The 20684-nt window shown below is 42.1% G+C and overlaps 1 non-coding gene across 1 annotated transcript; it reads right to left on the reverse strand.

Annotated features, from left to right (window-relative positions):
* Nucleotides 1-7771: 7771 nt before the first annotated feature.
* Trnas-cga (transfer RNA serine (anticodon CGA)) lies at nt 7772-7846 on the reverse strand. Its single transcript has one exon. It is a non-coding gene; the product is annotated as a tRNA-Ser (tRNA).
* Nucleotides 7847-20684: the final 12838 nt, after the last annotated feature.

Genomic DNA, 20684 nt, shown 5'->3' on the forward strand with positions numbered 1-20684 from the left:
CTTAGCGTAATCTATGGAATCACGTATTTTAAATGTTATTTAAACTGGAGAGGATTTCAGGTAGTGACAGATCATTCTGCATTGAAGTGGTTGTTGGAGTTGATGGATCTGTCCACTAGACTCGCTAGAAGAGCTGTGAGGCTCAGTGAATTCGAGTAAGAGGTGGTGCACAAAGCTGGGAAGAAACATGGCAATGCGGATGCACTGAGTAGAAAGGTGGCAAAAGTTGAAGTCATAGGTTATGACCTAACAGTATGGCAAGAATTGCAGGACGCTGACAACGATTGTAAATTGTATCGGACACAGTCACAATTTAATATGTACGATGGTCTTGTCTGGAGGGAAACGAAGTCAGGCCAAAGGGTAGTAGTGCCAGTGAAGCTGAGAGATGAGGTTTTAAAAGAAGCACATTATCACCTGTTAAATGGTCACAGTGGGAGTAGAACGACGAACAGGAGAGTGGTGGAGAGGATTCGGTAGAGAGGTAAGAAAGCTATCACGGGCAGTGTTGTTGGCTCCCAACACATGCCGGAGCCATCCCGAGGTGAGGGCCACAGATTTGGCTGTCGGATCGCAGGCGCTTGTTGTCATCTCAATCTTAACCACGATGGCAATGAAGCACACTGCGGGCCGCCCTGCAGCTCCCATCGAGTGACTCTAAGACAACAGGGACGGAGGCCGCTGAGTCGGCTTCCGGCGCATCCTGATGTCGTCAAAACACCACGGCTGTACAAGGCTGGCATGCCACAGTTTGTTGCACGGGTCGCTGAGATAGCCTTTTCGCGCCAAGTTGGTTTGTAAACAGCAAAGTGGTGTCCTCAGCATCCCGCGACCCTGTGGCATAGACAGAGAGGAACACAGCACTGTAGCTGCGAATAATAAAACACTTGAAGGACACGGCCTTGTTTTATTATGGTACATCTTGACAGTTTCACTCCATGTCCAACATTCCTCCACTGCACATTTGGCAGTGATGGCTACAGTGAATATACAAGTATTTTCACTGTTTTAACTTATATTGTCTGTAATGAAGATAGCATCACAGTAGCAAAATCCAGATATGAAATAAACATCATTACTACTGATTGCTGTACCCTTTACTAATTGAGATGACTACAGTTGCTGGGCACAACTGTTTCCCTTTGGAATCAAACCTGACTTCCATTTCTTGTTCTTGCTTAATGCCTTTCTGTGTACTACACCAGCGACAATTTTGGTATTTTCATTAGAAATACAGTTATCTATTAGAAAAATTCTGTCTATTAAGAACTTCATTAATACCCAGTGATAGCCAAAACATTCGCTTGGTGCAATGATTGGCGGGCAGCTGTTACTGTAGACAGGCTCAAAGTTGTGCAGCCAACGATTGGTGGGCAGCTATAAATGTAGAGAGGCTCAAAGTTGTGCATAACTATAGGCAGTGGTGTCATAGAATCATTGGGGAGAAATTAAGTACATAGATATGATGTGGAACGACCACATAGATTCGGTGGATAAAAGGCTAACATTTATTGAAGCACTGTGAAAAACTACATCTTGCTTGCGGAAGGGGTTTTGTAGAAATATTTATATGATCGATGCTTTTGTAATAGCCATTCTCATTTAAATTGGTACATCGAGAAAGAGGGCAAATCATGTGAGTGGGGCGGAATCAGTTCTGGAGTACGACAGGGATGCGTTCTTTCACCATCTTGTATATTATCAATAGTATGCGAATAAAATCAGCCAAGAGTGGACACAAATGATATACGGCTCCATTCACACCAACAGGAACACAGAGCTACGTGTTTTACGTTTTTCAGGTGATTCAGCTCTTGTAGCGTCTTCAGAGGATGTCCTGCAGCGTTATGTACACAGTTTACAGATTATGTCTGACAAATACAGCAAGGAAATAAACATCGAGAAAAAAAAACTGTGGCCTTCTGCGAAAAAATGCCTGGCACTGGTATAAAATAATTTCTGTTTGATGAACAAGACTCTAGAATGAATGAACATATTCACATCTTTAGGCTATAAACTAATCTATCTGGAAGAAACAGACCTATCTAGAAAAGCCGCTAGGTATACAATAACAACGAGAGCAATTAATAATCTAACTAAACATTCCCTACTCCAGAAGGATACCAGAATACGCCTTTATGAGACTTAAGGAAATCCTGTGCTGTGCTGTGGTACTGAAGCCTCAGCAATAAAGACGGAAGATGCGAAATGAAGTTCTTGAGAAGAATAATTGTTTAAATCAAATAGGATCATGAAAGGAACGAAGATTGTTGAAGGAACTTAAAATGTAAACCATGTACCAAGAACTAACAAAGCAACTGGAGAAATCATATACAAAGAATGAGCTGAAAGAGGGTCCGAAAATCCATCCTACAGTGCCGGTCCAATTGTGTAAGACCTCTAGGTCGACCAATGAAAACATGGCAGCAGAACACCTGTACGAGACTGACAGGACAAGATCCCTAATACTTGGAAGGAAGATGATGATGGTAATGATGATGATGATGATGATGGCGGTAATACGGATTCTTTGTGTCGACCCTGATCATGTTGGACTAAGAGGAGGACATCCAAGGGCGGTTCGACTTGTTACCGGCTCGTTTAACTGGCAAAGAGATGTAGCAAACGGTGCTGAAAAACATTGAAAAAGGAAGACGGCGCAAAACTCGAGGGAATCTGGTTACAACATTTCTAGGTTAGCCTCTTAGGGCATAAATAACGAATATTCCTCAGTCCTGACATATACATCTCACATAAGTCGTATAGATAACATTTCGCAAATGGCAACTCAAACAGGGATGTACAAAATTTTACGCTTCTCACCCACCAACAGTGAATAACACGAGAAGAAACTTTGAAATATCGCACAATAAAATGTTCCTTCTCTCAGAACTGCTCAGCTGTTTTGAAAGGAGAGCGCTCCCTGCCATTTCGTCAAAGGGAACGCTAGAGTTGGATACGTCGCATGGCCGCGATGTCGTCACAACCGGGACTTATCTCTGGCGCCACGGCTGAGAGCAGAATACGTAAGACTCGATTGTGTCCAGCTTTTGGACGCCCGACACGAGAAACACCTTGCCTCCGGCGTCGTGCAGGCGCTGTGCTCCACGTGTGCTGCCTGCTGCCGTGTGTGTGCCACGGGCCGCCGCCTGCGCGACCCTCCTGAGGCCGCAGCGCACAGCGGCCTCTGCTCAGCCTGTGTGATGACGTCGTGGGCTCGCTCCTCCCTGACTCTTAAGCCTAGTTTACACGACGACACGACGTGATTGGGTTGCGCCACTCACTGCGTGGAATGAGTTGCACGCAAATGGTTTCATATTTGACTGTAGACATGGCGAAACGTGTATACACTTCAGTTTCGTCGTTTTTTGGGATCCTGAGTCGTGTTTGAAATGAAAGTTTTGGCAGCTGCAAGTCGCACGAGTTGTGATAGAGATGAATCTTGTAGCGTGGAATTGCTGCATAATAAAACGTTAAGAAACGTGTTTCTATTCGTGACTGAATGAAGAAAAGACGTCAGATCGGCAGCTCAGCATCCTTGCTGAAATAATTTATAACGATAGATCCAAGAAGTTCTTTTAATTGTCTTAGAATGTCACCAGAACTGTTACCGTTCCTTCTGAATAGAGTTAACTACGCGATAAGGAATAAAGATATCGCAATGCATGAAACACAGTCGCCAGAACTGAAATTGCATGCATTACAATAGAGAACACTCGACATGCTATAAGATGCGGTTTTAGTTGGTGATGACCATTTTTCATTAACACCAATAATTATTAACAGTAATAATTATTAACATTAGAAGCAGTAATTATTCGAAGCAGGCCGCATTAAGAAGAGAATGGTTTGCAAACTACTCCCTTGAAGATAGATCTGTACAGTGGCAATATTTCAAAATTCTAACATATGTGAATGGGGGGCACTGCAGCGACGTTTTAAATAGATGAATATCTAATGAAGAATGCAGCTTCTTGAATTTGTATAGCCTTCCCTCCTGTCAACAATATTCCTTAACAAAGAGTTGGCCAACTCGAACGATGGGATTTTAGTCTTGTAGATGAGAGCATTATCACAGCTAGAATTACACTTATTTGTATTTTTCTTAATTCCGTTGTATATGTGCTTCTAACTCAACAAATTTTGCCCTGCAGCTCAGATATTGTCAAACCATCTATGTCATGATCGCACATGACGGTCTCAGCGGCAACAATATGTTGCTTTTTTTTGTAATCAGCATCACTGAAATCCCACAAACATCTTTGCAAAGCATAGAAGCATTGATATCTAAAAAGCGAATATTATTCTCCGCTCCCCACTTCATATTTCAATTTATCTACACTCTACGAACACACATAATTTCAAAACTCATGCAACTAGTGTCGCCAAAGATGGAACACGCCGAAAGTGTTTAGTATCACCGTCGAGTTGCGCAAACGCGCGGCGCGCATGCGCAGTGGCCGGCGGCGCAGTTGCATGCAACCTAGTGTCGTCGTGTAAAGTAGGGTTGGGTTGGGTTGCTTTGGGGAAGGAGACCAGACAGCGAGGTCATCGGTCTCATCGGATTAGGGAAGGACGGGGAACGAAGTCGGCCGTGCCCTTTGACAGGAACCATCCCGGCATTTGCCTGGAGGGATTTAGGGAAATCACGGAAAACCTAAATCAGGATGGCCGGACGCGGGATTGAACCGTCATCCTCCCGAATGCGTGTAAAGTAGGCTTAACAGTCCAGTGCGGCAGCAGCCGTCGGCCGGGCGTCTGTGCAAGACTTTGGCATGCACGCGTGCACACGCATACGCTCATATACGGAAATACTAAAAGTAAAATTCGGATCTAAGCCTTTGAAGAAAAAAGAAAAGTTCAGCGGAGTTATCTAGAATATTATATGATATAGCGTGGCAGTTTGATCGCTGGAGTAAAGAAGGTTGAACCACCCTCTGTGAGACACACTATATCCTACATGCTACTAGCTCAGGCTACAGCCTTGACAGTACCCAATAAATTATTGAAATCCTTACCGCACTCGCCTCACTGTTACCTAAAACCAGCTACCCATATACAATCGGTTCTACCGCCTCATCGAGATAAAACGCCGACCATTAAGATTTGGCGTGCAGTGGTTTGTATGCTATTGGCATCACAGACTTCTGAGAGGATGGGAGAGGGGTGAGGGGCGGGTGTATCCTATCACCAGAGAGCCACACAGAGACCTATTAGGATTACATCATGCCACTGGAGTGGCTGATATGAGGTACTCCACAGCCGCACACATGGCTTCAATGACAGCATTTAATTATCCCTCAGTATAGACTTTCGAAAAAATCCAGCGCTCTGTTGAGTTGTTGTATATACCTGAGACTCTGGTTCAGTGGTCAGACTGCTTCTGACGGCACATTCTGCTTGTCAGTGGGCAATGTTGTGAGTGTGTGAGTTTTATTTTCTCAAGTTGCGAAATGGATTGATCCGACAAGTACCCTTTGGCTCCTGCAAGAAACAATTTCCACCTCACACTACTACAGAAGTCAGACAGACGCTCTTAATGTATCAACAAGAACTCTTTGAAAAACATGCAGCAACAAATATCTTCTGAAGTCGTCTGCTGTAAGGAAAAGACACAAAAATATTCTATATTCTTATGTAACTAATGGAATACTTGGGTAATGGATTATTGGTAGTTAGTGTAAGAAAAACATTAAACGAACGAAAAATATTACTTATTGCAAAAAAATTCTGTGAAATCAAGTGATACTTTTCCTTATAAATTAATAAATAGATTGCCTCTTATGGATAGGAATGCTATTATTTTACAAAGTATGGAAATGTTCTTTTCTCCCTTTTCTTTAAGAATGTTATTTATTCGGCAGAATGGCTGAGAGCTGCGCCTACACAACTTGAATAACTTTTCTAGGTACAGTCAAGGCTGTCGCGTGAGGAATGTAATGGAGTGTTCTGTTATGGAGGACAGACGGGGCTCGCATACACTGTAGTGCATAATATCGTGAGCTTTAATGACTGCTGCCTGCGTCACTCGCTGCTGACAAATAACTCAACTACCTCTTTCTATCTGGATTAACCTTCGCCAATCAAACTCTCCCTTCACCTTGATGAAGTCCCTAGTCTAACTATTGGTGAGGTACACTGGTCAGATAACCAGTCCACCACGATGCCACTCAATATTCGCTCGCAGGCATTTAACTAGTACTCTGTCCGTGTTCACACAGCACAGTAAGTGTGGTGACCAACACAGTGCACAACACTTAATCGTGAGTGACTCAATATGGAGTATAACTCCGATTCGTTAATGACAGAGGGGCTCTCCCAGTGAAGTACTGAGGAGAGACTTTGTTCCTCACTCTTTGCGTACACGCACGAGTGCACTCACTCTCGTTATGTGTTCCTGCTCCAAGAGCGACCACGGAACAGCTCCTTTTTCTGGAAAAATTATAAAGGTATATCATTCGCTGTCTTCCCTTACTCCTCTGGCTCTTTGCATCAGAAATATTCCGCCAATCAGCGTTGCTCTTTAAAACGGGAGAGTGACGTTTCGTCTAAGCCGACCAATGCGGAAATATGTAGCATCTCCATTAGGCGTATACTGTCCTCCTGTGAGAACTCTGCAACTACACAGTGGGTCCGTCAAAAAATGCATCTTCTGGGTGCTTCCACACAATGTAGCGGAATTTGCTTTTAAATCGAACATGGGGGTCGCTATCCCTTCGCTCTGGCAAAAGCTGTCCTCTCTCTGGGCGTCCATTCAGGCCAAAGTAGGTGTGCTGACTCACGCCTCTGAAGGGACAGGCCTCCCAACATGCTGGTTGCCTCTTTAGAACGAAAATTCCTGTGGCTGTCATGTTGTGTACGCCAGCCTCGACTTTTTCATCCTTGGTGCGCACTTGCGATTTACTTAACAGATTTGCATATCGCTTACATGAATCAATACAAAACTGAGTCTACCTTATCGACTTTCGGTTAGAATGAAGTGTCTTGATGTGTAGAATACGATTGTGAGGACGGAATATGTAAGAAATGGTCAGGAGACCATGCCACCTTACAATGTTTAGGCAAATTCTCTGATTTGGAGGACTTGCTTTGTTCCCATCTAGCGGACTAATGTTGAACTGCACCTTAAGAAAGACAGTTAGCTAAATCATTAATCTCAAATTAGAACACCACGCTACTGGATAGATGTGAAATTAAGTTGCGCGTGAGTGTAAACTGCAACTACGATTGATTGACAGGGTCTCCAAATGTGTCCTGCGCTGGTCATCAGACACTAATAAGAATGATATTGTACTGCCTGTGTTGTTAACAAGAACGATGCAGTGTTTCTTCACACTTGCGCGCGTGCCAGGCACTGCGATATACCAGGCGGCGAATTTCAGTTAAAATGTCCTCTACCCTGAACGGGAATTACATAATGCTAAGTATTGTACTCCTACACTAAAAGTAACTTCGCATCAGTAAAATATACTGGACAGCAACATCAGAAACTTTATTTTTTCTCCAAAAGTTTTAACAGACTGTGTCTCAGTGCTACCATTCAGATTACTAGGCGACAAGTATTGAAATTTATTACTTCACTTAACATTTCCTAACTAAATAACTCAGTGTACGTGTGTAAATTAGGTTGTCTAGACCTCGCTGTGGTGAATTCATTTGACATCGGCTGCATATGACACGTTTTTTCGAATTAAGAGTGTACTGTAGAATGAAATTTTCACTCTACAGTGGAGTGTGCGCTCGTATGAAACTTCCTGGCAGATTAAAACTGTGTGCCAGGCCGAGACTCGAACTCGGGACCTTTGCCTTTCGCGGGCAAGTGCTCTACCAACTGAGCTACCCAGGCACAACTCACGCCCCCTCCTCACAGCTTTAATTCCGCCAGTACCTCGTCTCCTACCTTCCATACTTATATACAATACGTGTCTGACATCCTTAACGTAAATCGACGTAAAAGGGATTTAGCCAATCCGTACTTACCCCCTTCTTCACCTGTTTTATTACTTCTGAGATCCTCTACTCTCTTCCATCTTTTATCTGCGATATCTTCATTTCTCGGTGCAACAATATACAGTATTTGTTTTCGTAAACCGCGACGTTTTAAGCTAACGCGTGTTACAGGTGTTATTCTTTCGCTAGCATTTAACCATTTGCATTGTAAAATCACACTGAAGTGATTAGAAACTCCATAAGATTCGAGCAGTGGGATTGCGTTTTACTGGACCAAATTTATGAGCTCGATAGCCTCTACATATATCTACATCTACATCTACATCTATAGTAGGCAAGCCAATTTACAGTGTGTGGAGAGAAGGACATCTGGTACCACTATCCGAATCCCCTTCTTTGCTGCATTCGTGAATAGCATGTGGGAAGAATAATGTTGGTAATGTTAGCTCAGATTTTTCGGGGTTTTCTCACAGTGGTCATTTCCCTAGTCGAACATCAGTGCTCTATTTCGTTTTAAATGTATGCCTTTGAGCCACCACGAATATTGCTTCTGTAGTTAATATGACAGAACTTTCTTTTGAATATGTATTACAGAAAATGGAATACCAAACTGGCTTTAAACAAAATTAATATGAAGTAAACAGAAACTGTGTGGTGTCCCCACAAATAAATAAGTTCTTGACGTTCTTACACCGATGCAGCAGTACTAATGCTTCCACTACCAGTCTTGCACTACTTCCCTTGTCAGAAAATCGCGTACAGGCGTTCCTATTTATACGCAATGACACAATTTTCTGTATATGCTAGAGACCTCAATGCCGAGTTCATAATATATGCAATCATTATCTTACCAGTAAGCAGTAAGCGAGCCATAAGGATCTCGTCTAATGATGATTGTCAATCGCCATCGGCAAATCTACGTTTACCAAGAAAAACGTCAAGAATAATCCATAGTTTTTACCTCTCAAATAGCGTAACGACTTTTTGATAGGTAATTGTTTGCCGCTGCTTCTTACTGTAATCGTCGGGTAAATTACATTCCGAAATTACTTTCTTCGAATTTTATATTCCCCATGGTCCGCAAAATAAATTTGCTACTCTTGGTTACATTATTTGGTTAATGTCATCTCCTGATGCTATCAATAGTGTGACTAAACGCAGCCTATAATTCTGTCTCTAGCTAATAAAACCGGACAGTTTATTTCATGTGAATTCTTCGGCTGTATTGTCAGTTTTTTTATTGAGATTGTGCATGGTCACTCATTTGACTTCTTTATACGTCTGAGAACGAGTGAGTAGCTGCCATTTGTCAAACAACTTCTGTGCCGATCAGGCGGTCTCGGATTATTTCGTCTTTTCCATATTCGAGCATCAGGTTATGGCAAGAAGCCAAAAGAGGTAGCGACAAGTAATAAATTTGTTTTGTGTTCCAGATGAAGAGTACACTTTAATATCCATTACAATTAATGGGTAATATTAGGAATTTCGTATTATTACAGGAAAATCTTTAAGATGGATCCAGATTGATTATTGGCTCGCAGATGGTATGGTATGACATAGTTTATGGTGACCCATCAACATTGATGAAAACTCGGTGTTACACTTACATCTTGAACAAATGCTACCAAATTAATACTCCAAAGTTTCTGGGACAGTAGTGAGTATGCGAATAAGAACTGAAATGTATAGGAGTCAGCCTGACAAGATACACTTTTTAAAATTTATTTAAAATAGAAAACAGATCTGAAATATTACACCTTCCTCCAAGAGCACTTTTACGATGTTCAGTACAGAAAAATTAAAAACCAGACTACTAAGCACACAACCTAGCAATTGCATTTTACCTTACTCAAAACTTACGGCATTTCCAGTCTACATAAAAACTGAATCTCAATAACGTACTCTTCAGAGACATACTTGACGTCAAGATATTTACACATTTTGGAGTTCAATATCCTGACATAAAGAAAACTTATTTTCTTAAAACAACACGAACAAAATGATAAAATCTTAACTGAAATAAATGCAGCACCAACGATGCATTATCTGCTTTCACGTAACAGTTTTATTTGGTCATTTTTAATAAAACAATGCGGCGGATTAAATATTTATATAGTAACCAATTAATTACATTTCAATGCCACTAGCAGAAATCAGAACCGGGCAGAAGCTCTTAGTCTCAGCAAACCAGAGAATCAGAAAATCAAATTACCGAAACAAATGGAAAGTAAAAATCTGTTCTAGGACACAACCCACTACCGTAAGCTTCAGCAAGGAGTGCGTCTCGGAACTGCAGCTAAAAGACTCAACAGATTAGATTAGGTTAGATTAGATTAAATACTTGTTCCATAGATCATGAATACGACACTTCGTAATGATGTGGAACGTGTCAGGTTAATAAAAGATGTCTGTACAAGATATTACATTACACAAAATATTGCATGACACTAATGTTTAAGTTTTTTTTGCCCCCCTTAATTTATATCTAAAAATTCAGCCAATGAGTAGAAGGAGTTGTCATCTAGAAGTTCTTTTAATTTATTTTTAAATGTTAGTTGGCTATCTATCAGGCTTTTGATGCTGTTTGGTAGGTGACCAAAGACTTTTGTGGCAGCATAATTTACCCCTTTCTGTGCCAAAGTCAGATTTAACCCTGCATAGTGAAGATCATCCTTTCTCCTGGTGTTATAGCTATGCACACTGCTATTACTTTTGAACTGGGATGGATTATTAACAACAAATTTCACAAGTGAATATATATATACTGTGAGGATCCCTAAATCCTTAAATAGATGTCTGCAGGATGACCGTGGGTGGGTTCCAGCAATTATTCTGATTACACGTTTTTGAGCAATGAATACTTTTCTACTCAACGGTGAATTACCCCAGAATATGATGCCATACGAAAGCAGTGAATGAAAGTAGGCATAGTAAGCTAATTTACTGAGATTCTTATCACCAAAATTTGCAGTAACCCTAACAGCATACGTAGCTGAACTCAGACATTTCAGTAGACCATAAATGTGTTGCTTCCAGTTTAACCTCTCATCAATGGACACACCTAAAATTTTGAAAATTCTACCTTAGCTACAGACTTCTGTTCAAAGTCTATATTTATTACTGGAGTTGTGCCATTTATTGTACGGAACTGTATATACTGCGTTTTATCAAAATTTAAAGAGAGTCCGTTTGCTGAGAACCACTGAATAATTTTGTGAAAAACATCATTTACAATTACATCACTTAGTTCTTGGTTTTTGGATGTTATTACTATACTTGTATCATCAGCAAAAAGAACTAACTTTGCATCTTCATCAATGTGAAATGGTAAGTCATTAATGTATATCAAGAACAGTAAAGGACCTAAGACCGAACCCTGTGGGACCCCGTACTTGATAGCCCTCCCCACCCCCCCACCCCCCCAGTTTGAGGAATCAGCTGATTTTTTAACATTACATGAACCACTTATTTCAACTTTCTGCATTCTTCCAGTTAAGTATGAATTAAACCATTTGTGCACTGCCCCCCTCAAACCATAATGATTTAGATTATGCTTATCCATTACAGATATTTTAGAACCGTGACTGTATATTAATGTAATTAATGTATAATTTATTTACATAATGATTTAGCTTATCTAAAAGAATTCCATGATTTACACAATCAAAAGCCTTCGAGAGATCACAAAAAATACCAATGGGTGATGTCTGGTTATTCAGAGCATTTAATATTTGATCAGTGAAAGTGTATATAGCATTTTCTGTTGAAAAGCCTTTCTGAAAACCAAACTGACGTTTTGTTAGTACTTTATTTTTACAAATATGGGAGGATACTCTTGAATACATTACTTTCTCAAAAATTTTTGATAGAGCTATCAGAAGAGAGACTGGGCGGTAGTTGTTGACATCTGACGTATCCCCCTTTTTATGCAATGGTTTTACAATGGCATATTTCAGTCTATCGTGGAAAACACCCTGCTCCAAAGAGCTATTACATACGTGGCTGAGAATCCTACTTATCTGTGGGGAACAAGCTTTAAGTACCTTGCTGGAAATGCCATCAATCCCGTAAGAGCTTTTACTTTTCAGTGAGTTTATTATTTTACTGATTTCAGAGGGAGAGGTTGGTGGAATTACAGTTGTTTCAAACTGCACAGGTATGGCCTCTTCTATTAGTAGCCTTGCCTCTTCTGGAGAAGATCTAGACCCTATTTTCTCCACAACATTTAAAAAATGATTATTGAAAATATTTTCAATTTCTGATTGTTTGTTAGTACACTTGTCATTCAGTTTTATGGCACTAAAGTCTTCCTGTGCTCTTGGTTGCCCTGTTTCCCTTTCAATAATGTTCCAAATTGCTTTAATTTTATTATCAGAGTTACTGATCTCAGACATGATACATATGCTTCTGGACTTTTTAATAACTTTTCTTAGTACCGCACAATAGTTTTTGTAATATTGAACAATTTTGGGGTCAGTACTCCTTCTTGCTGTTAGATACAGTTATCTTTTATGGTTGCAAGATATTCTTATTCCTTTAGTTAGCCATGGTTTTTTATATGTTTTCTTGGAATTATGTTTAAGTATTTTCTTGGGAAAACAATTTCCAAATACCCTTAAAAATGTATCGTGAAATAAATTATATTTCAAGTTTGTATCAGGTTCCTTATACACTTCTTCCCAGTCTAGTTGCTGTAGGCTTTCCCTAAAGTTTGCAGTATTTATGTTGTTAATTGAACACACTGCTTTGAAAGTCTGATTTGATATACTGCATGGAGCTATGTCATGTACTGTAACTAGCTGTGCACCATGATCTGAAAGACCATTCTCAACAGGATAAGCATTTATGTCCTTAAACTTATCTTGGTCTATAAAAAAGTTATCTATCAATGTACTGCTGTTCTTTGTTATACGAGTAGGAAAATCAATGATGGAGCTCAAATTGAAAGAACTGAGTAATACTACAAGGTCATTCTTCCTATTACACTCTTTCAGGGAATCAACATTGAAATCCCCACAAATGATCATTTTCTTCCCCCTGTCTGACAGATAGCACAACAAAGCATCCAAGTTTTCTAGAAATAGCTGGAAATTCCCTGAGGGGGACCTATACACTGTTACAATTATGAAAGTGCCATCATTTAGTTTAAGTTCAGTGGCACATGCTTCCATATGTTGCTCTACACAAAATTTTTTAGTTTCTAAATTTTTTACACTGTGGAAGTTTTTGACATATATGGCAACTCCTCCTCTCATCATATTATCTCTACTTACATGTGCAGCTAATTTGTACCCATTGATGCTAACCTTTTGCATATCAGTGACAATGTGATGCTCAGACAGGCATAGTACATCTATTACATTCTCAGTTTCTATATCTTCTAAACAAAGCAGAAGCTCATCAATTTTATTCTTCAATCCCCCAATATTTTGATGAAATATACTAACATTATTTTGCACCTTACTTTTGTGAGTATCTTGAATTTTTTTAACATCTTTAGTTCTTGCCTGGCTGAGTTTCCCACTGGACACTGATCTTACACTAAAAAAGAGTTTCCACCATGAGATGTAGTTCCTCCCCCCTTTAAATTTCCTGTTATCAGCCCAGCCAGTTTGTGACCAAACCAAAAATCTGCAAAATGATGCAGTCTGAACACTGTTTCAACACACTCTTGTACCTCATCGTAGTAAAATGGAACCCTTCATAAATGGCTGTGCCAATATTTGTATTCCACAGAGCCAGTCACTTGCCAGGAAGCTCACTTCGGCCTCTGCAAGCAGCTATGTCTACTTGAACCAGCCACTATTCCCTCTAGGCGTAGCTGTCGCTTCTGCACGGACCATTATCGAAAGCAACCACCGTAGCTCAAGGCAGCGTGATGTCCGTGGTACACCACCCAGCGCTAGAGAGACAGAGAGAGAGAGGAGAGAGAGAGAGAGAAAGAGAGAGTGATGAGGGAGGGGGGGCAGAGCCACAGTGTGGCTTCCTCGATTGTCGTCCGCCTGACTGCTTCCTCCAGCTTGGTGCGCAGGGCTTACCGGGCCACTGCCTGCAGCTCGTCATGTTGTGGTCAGCGCTGTTGCCTCTCGATCAAGGGGCCATGGGTCCGATTCCTACCCTGGTCGGGGATTCTCTCCACTCTCGTCCCCGTATGTGTGTGTGTGTGTTGTCTCCAACGCCATTTTATCGTTATCGACGCGGAAGTCGCCAAAATAATGTCAAATAAATAGACTTCCAGCAGGACACAGAACTCCCCAGAACTGGTATCCTGGCCAAAAATGCTAAACGTACATTTCATTCTTCTACATAGCCACGGGTCAAAGACGCTGCTCGTCGATTCCAGCGGTAGCTCCTACAACAGCTATAATGTATTTCTTTCCTTCGCTGGACCTAAATAATTCTCCGTCCGAACAGGCCTCGGAAGTGTCAGTGGTACGGCACGGGCATCGTGTCGGCATTGTGCCTTTTGTATTTAATCCCGATGCAATTTCTGTGTTTCGTCGTCAATGTGAAGCGTCAAGGGTTGCAATAAACATGCAGTGGTGCCTCGGAATCTACTACTTGACTCCCCAGAAAGGTTCGAAGCACAGACTGTTTGAAGCGTTACACACCCTGGACAGAAGTCGGCATAGTTCCATTTGTATTCAATCCCGATTCAATATCTGTATATCATCGTCAATGTGAGGGTCCTAGGGATACAGTTAATCAGCAGTGGTGCATCGGAATCTACTACTAGACTATCGGGAAAGGTTCAAATACAGACCATTTGAAGCATTACTCTCCCTGGAGAGAAGTCAGCATAGTCCCATTTGTATTCAATCCCAATGCAATTTCTATATTTTAACGTCAATGTGAAGCTCCTGGGGATACAGTTAACCAGCAGTGGTGCATCGGAATCTACCACTGGAGCATCGGTAAAGGTTCAAACACAGACAATTTCAAGCGTTACTCTCCCTGGACAGAAATTGGCATTGTGCCTTTTGTATTCAATCCCGATGCAATTTCCGTGTTTCATCGTCAATGTGGAGGTCCAAGTGTTACAGTAAACCTGCCGTGGTGCATCGGAATCTACTACTGGAATCCCAGGAAAGGTTCAAAGCACAGACTGTTTGAGGCGTTACTCACCCTTGACAGAAGTCGGCATAGTTCCATTTGTATTCAATCCCGAAGCAATTTTTGTATTTCATCGTCAATGTGAAGGTACTAGGTATACAGTTAACCAGCAGTGGTGCATCGGAATCTACTACTGGACTATCGGGAAAGGTTCAAACATCGACCATTTGAAGCGTTATTCTTCCTGGACGGAAGTCGGCATTGTGCCTTTTGTACTCACTCCCGATGCAATTTCTGTGTTTCATTGTGAATGTGAAGGACCAAGGGTTACAGTGAACCTGGAGTGGTGCATCGGAATCTACTACTGGACTCCTAGATAAGGTTCTAAGCACAGAGCGTTTGAAACGTTACTCTTCCTGGGCAGAATTGGGCATTGTGACTTATGTATTGAATCCCGATGCAATTTCTGTGTTTCATCGTCAATGTGAAGGTCAAGGGTTACAGTAACGCAGCAGTGGTGTATCGGAACGTATTACTTTCGTATCAGGAAAGGTTCGAACCACAGGCTGTTTGAAGAGTTACTAATCCTGGACAGAAGTCAGCATTGTACCTCTTGTATTCAATCCCGATGCAATTTCTTATTTACATTGTCAATGTGAAGGTCCAAGAGTTACTGTTAATCTGCCGTGATGAAACGGAATATACTACTGGGCTCCCAAGAAGGGGTCGAAGCACAGACTGATGTACCGTTACTCCATGTGGACAGAAGTTAGCATTGTGACTGTGTATTCAAACCCGATGCAATATCTGTGTTTCATCGTCAATGTGGAGGTCGAGGGGTTACAGTTAGTCTGCAGTGGTGCATCGGAATCTACTACTTGACTCCCACGATAGGTTTCAAGCACAGACCGTTTGAAGTCTTTCAGACAGAAGTCGGCATAGTGCATTTTGTATACAGTCCCGATGTAATTTCTGTGTTTTATCGTCAATGTGAAGGTTCAAAGGTTACAGTAAACCGGCAGTGGTTGTAAATTCCTATTACAGGACTCCCAGGAAAGGGTAAAATCACAAACTGTCTGAAGCGTTACTCCCCCTGCACAGAAGTCGGCATTATGCCTTTTTTATTCAATACCGACGCAATTTCTGTGTTTCTTCGTCAATGTGAAAGTTCAAGGGTTACAGTCAACCTGCCGTGGTGCATCGGAAGGAACTACTGATCTCCAAGGAAAGGTTGCAAGCGTATACTGTTTGAAGCGTAACCCCCTTGGACATACGTCCCATTGGGCCTTTTGTTTCAATCCCGATTCAATTTCTGTGTTTCATTGTCAATGTGAAGGTCTAAGGGTTACAGTGAACCTGGAGCGGTGCATCGGAATATACTACTGGACTCCCAGGAAAGGTTTCAACCACAGAGCGTAGAATTCGGCACTGTGCCTTATGTATTGAATCCTGATGCAACTTCAGTGTTTCATCGTCATTGTGAAGGTCCAAGGGTTACAGTAACCCAGCAGTTGTGCATCGGCATCTACTAGTTTACTATCAGAAAAGTTTGAAGCACAGACTGTTTGAAGAGTTACTAGCCCTTGACAGAAGACGGCATTGTGCCTTTTGTATTCAATCCCAAAGCCATTTCTGTATTTCTTCGCCAATGTGAAAGTCCTAGGGTTACAGTAAACCTACAGTGGTGCACTGGTATCTACTACTGGACACCTAGGAAAGATTCCAAGCACAGACGGTTTGAAGCGTTACTCCCCCTGTACAGAAGTCGGCATAGTGCATTTTGTATTCCATCTCAATGCAATTTCTGTGTTTTAACGTCAATGTGAAGGTACAAAGGTTACAGTAAACCGGCAGTGGTTGTAAATTCCTAATACAGAACTCCCAAGAAAGAGTAAATCTCAAACTGTCTGAAGCGTTACTCACCCTGGACAGAAGTCGGCATTGTGCATTTTGTATTCGATACAAATGCAATTTCTGTGTCTCATCGTCAATGTGAAGATCCATGGGTTACAGTAAACCTGCCGTGGTGCACCGGACTCTACTACTAATCTCCCAGGAAAGGTTCCAAGCCCATACTGTTTGAAGCGTTACTCCCACTGGACGGAAGTCCGAATGGGCATTTTGTATTCAATCGCGATGCAATTTCTTTGTTTCATCGTCAATGTGAACGTCCAAGGGTTACAGTAAGCCTTATGTGGTGCATGGAAATCTACTACTTGACTCCCAGGAAACTTTCCAACATTGACAGTACGAAGTGTTACTCAACCAGGACAGAAGTCGGCATTGTTCATTTTGTATTTAATCCCGATACAATTTCTGTGTTTCATCGTCAATATGAAGGTCCAAGGGTTACAGTAAACCTGCAGTTGTGCATCGGAATCTATTACGTGACTCCCAGGAAATGTTCCAACACACACTGTTTAAAGCACTATTCCCCCTGGACAGAAGTCGGCTCTGTGCCTTTTGTATTCAATCTCGATGCAATTTCTGTATTTCATCGTCAATTTGATGGCCCAAGGGTTACAGTAAACCTCCAGAGGTGCATCGGAATCTCCCATAGAGTTTCAAAGCCCAAACTGTTTAAAGCATTACTCCACCTGGACAGAAGTCGGCATTGTGCCTTTTGCATTCAATCCCGATGCAATTTCTGTGTTTCTTCGTCAATGTGAAAGTCCAAGGGATACAATAAGCCTGCAGTGGATGTTGATTTCTAATACTGGTCTCCCTGGAAAGCTTCCAACACAAATTGTTGGAGGCGTTGTCCCCCCCCCCCCCCCCCCCGGACAGAAGTCCCATTGGACCTTTCGTATTCAATCCCGATGCAATTTCTATGTTTCATCGTGAATCTGAAGGTCAAGGGGCTACAGTAAACATGCAGTGGTGCATCGAAAACTATTACAATACTCCCATGAATGGTTCAAAACACAGACCATTAGAAGGTTTAAATCACAGACTGTATGATGCGTTACTAAACCTGGACAGAAGCCCCATTGGGTCTTTTGTATTCAATCCCGATTCAATTTCTGTGTTTCATCGGCAATTTGATGGTCGAAGGGTACAAGTAAACCTCCAGTGGTGATTCGGAATTTAATACTGGCCTCCCATAAAGTTTCAAAGCCCAAAATGTTTGAAGCGTTTCTCCACCGGGACAAAAGTCGTCATTGTGCCTTTTGTATTCAATCACGATGCAATTTCTGTGTTTCATCGTCAATGTGAAGGTCCAGGGGTTACAGTAAACATGCAGTGTTGCATCCTAATCTACTACAGGACTCACAGGAAAGGTCCAACATTGACTGCTTGAAGCGCTACTCCCCCTGGACAGAAGTCCCACTGTGCATTTTACATTCAGTCACGGTGCAAATTCTGTGTTTCATCGTCAATGTGAAGTAGAAAGAGTTACAGTAAACCTGCCGTGGTGCATCGGATTATACCACTGCATTCCCAGGAAGGGTTCAAAGCACAGAGTGTTGAAGCGTTACTCCCCCTGGACAGAAGATGGTATTGTGCCTTTTTATTCAATTCCGATGCAATTTCTGTGTTTCATCGTCAATGTGAAGGTCCAAGGGTTACAGTAAACCTGCAGTGGTTCATAGGAATCTAGTAATGGTCTCCCAGGAAAGGCTGAAACACAGACTGTGTGAAGCGTTACTCCCCCTGGACAGAAGTCGGCATTCTCCATTTGTACTCAATCCTGATGGTATTTCTGTGTTTCGTCGTCAACGTGAAAGTCCAAGGGTTACGAAAACACGCAGTGGTGCATCGGAACCTACTAATGGTCTCCCAAGAAAGGTTGAAAGCACAGACAGTTTTAGGCGTTTCTCCCTTCTTACAGAAGTCTTAATTGTACGTTTTGTATTCAATCTCGATGCAATTTCTGTGCTTCAATGTCTGTATGAAGGTCCAAGGATTCCAGTAAACCTTTCGTGCTGCATTGAAATCTAATAGCGATCTCCCAGTAAAGTTTCCAACACAGATTGTTTGAAGCGTTACTCCCCCTGGACAGAAGTCGGCATTGTGCCATTTGTATTCAATCGGGATGCGATTTCTGTGTTCCATCGTCAACGTGAAAGTCCACGGGGTAGTTCGGTGAACCTGCAGCGCTCCATCGGAATCTACTACTGTACTTCCAGGAACGGTTCAAAGCGCACAATGTTTGAAGCGTTATTCCCCCTGGACAGAAGTCGGCATTGTGCCCTTTGTATTAAATCCCGATGCAATTTCTGTGTTTCATCGTCAGTGAGAAGGGCCAAGGGTTACAGAAAACCTTCCGTGGTTCATTGGAATATACTACTGGAGTCCCAGGAAAGGTTCCAAGCACAGACTGATAAAGTGTTACTTACCCTGGACAGAAGTCGGCAATGTGCCTTTGTATTAAATCTCAATGCAATATCTGTGTTTCATCGTCAATGTGAATGTTCAAGGGTTACAGATAATATGCCGTGTTGCATCGGAATCTTCTACTGGACTCCCAGGAAAGGTTGAAACACAGACTGTTTGAAGCGTTACTTCCCCTGGACGCAAGTCGACATTGTGACTTTTGCATTTAATCCCGATAGAATTCCGGTGTTTCATCGTCAATGTGAAGGTCGGACGGTTACAGTAAGACTGCAGTGGTGCATCGGAATCTACTACTGGACTAACAGTAAAGGTTTCAATACAGACTGTTTGAAGGTTTAGTACCTGTGGACAGAAGTCGGAATTGTGCCTCTTGTAATTAATCCCGATGCAATTTCTGTGTGTCATCGTCAATGTGAAATTCCAAGGGTTACAGTAAAACGGCAGTGCTACATCGGAACGTACGAGGTGCATTCAAGTTCTAAGGCCTTCGATTTTTTTTCTAATTAACTACTCACCCGAAAGCGATGAAACTGGCGTTACTTCTCCACGTAATCGCCCTGCAGACGTACACATTTTTCACAACGCTGACGCCATGATTCCATGGCAGCGGCGAAGGCTTCTTTAGGAGTCTGTTTTGACCACTGGAAAATCGCTGAGGCAATAGCAGCACGGCTGGTGAATGTGCGGCCACGGAGAGTGTCTTTCATTGTTGGAAAAAGCCAAAATTCACTAGGAGCCAGGTCAGGTGAGTAGGGAGCATGAGGAATCACTTCAAAGTTGTTATCACGTATAAACTGTTGCATAACGTTAGCTCGATGTGCGGGTGCGTTGTCTTGGTGAAACACCACACGCGCAGCCCTTCCCGGACGTTTTTGTTGCAGTGCAGGAAGGAATTTGTTCTTCAAAACATTTTCGTAGGATGCACCTGTTACCGTAATGTCGTTTGGAACGCAATGGGTAAGGATTACGCCCTCGCTGTACCAAAACATGGACACCATCATTTTTTCAGCACTGGCGGTTACCCGAAATTTTTTTGGTGGTGGTGAATCTGTGTGCTTCCATTGAGCTGACTGGCGCTTTGTTTCTGGGTTGAAAAATGACATCCACGTCTCATCCATTGTCTCAACCGACGAAACGAAAGTCCCATTCATGCTGTCGTTGCGCGTCAACATTGCTTGGCAACATGCCACACGGGCAGCCATGTGGTCGTCCGTCAGCATTCGTGGCACCCACCTGGATGACACTTTTCGCATTTTCAGGTCGTCATGCAGGATTGTGTGCACAGAACCCACAGAAATGCCAACTCTGGAGGCGATCTGTTCAACAGTCATTCGGCGATCCCC

Source organism: Schistocerca cancellata, chromosome 7 (assembly GCF_023864275.1).
Source record: "Schistocerca cancellata isolate TAMUIC-IGC-003103 chromosome 7, iqSchCanc2.1, whole genome shotgun sequence".
Taxonomy (NCBI): domain Eukaryota; kingdom Metazoa; phylum Arthropoda; class Insecta; order Orthoptera; family Acrididae; genus Schistocerca; species Schistocerca cancellata.